Source organism: Cebus imitator, unplaced genomic scaffold, assembly GCF_001604975.1.
Source record: "Cebus imitator isolate Cc_AM_T3 unplaced genomic scaffold, Cebus_imitator-1.0 Scaffold602, whole genome shotgun sequence".
Lineage (NCBI taxonomy): Eukaryota > Metazoa > Chordata > Mammalia > Primates > Cebidae > Cebus > Cebus imitator.
The window spans coordinates 243,561-243,841 of record NW_016107917.1 but is presented as its reverse complement, the minus strand read 5'-3'; positions in this window follow the sequence as shown (position 1 = coordinate 243,841).

Genomic DNA, 281 nt, shown 5'->3' with positions numbered 1-281 from the left:
AAAAAATGGAGAATGGATGTGGTGGCTCACACCTGTAATCCCAGCACTCTGGAAGGCCAAGGCAGCAGGATGGCTTGAGCCCAGGAGTTTGAGATCAGCCTGAGCAACAAAGCAATACCTTGTCTCTACTAATAAAAATAAAACAATTAGCTGAGTGTGGTGGCATGTGTTTGTAGTTCCAGCTACTCAGGAGGATCCCTTGAGCCCAGGAGTTTAAGGCTGCAGAGAGCTATGATCACACCACTGCACTCCAACTTGGGTGACAAAGAAAAAGGGTATGG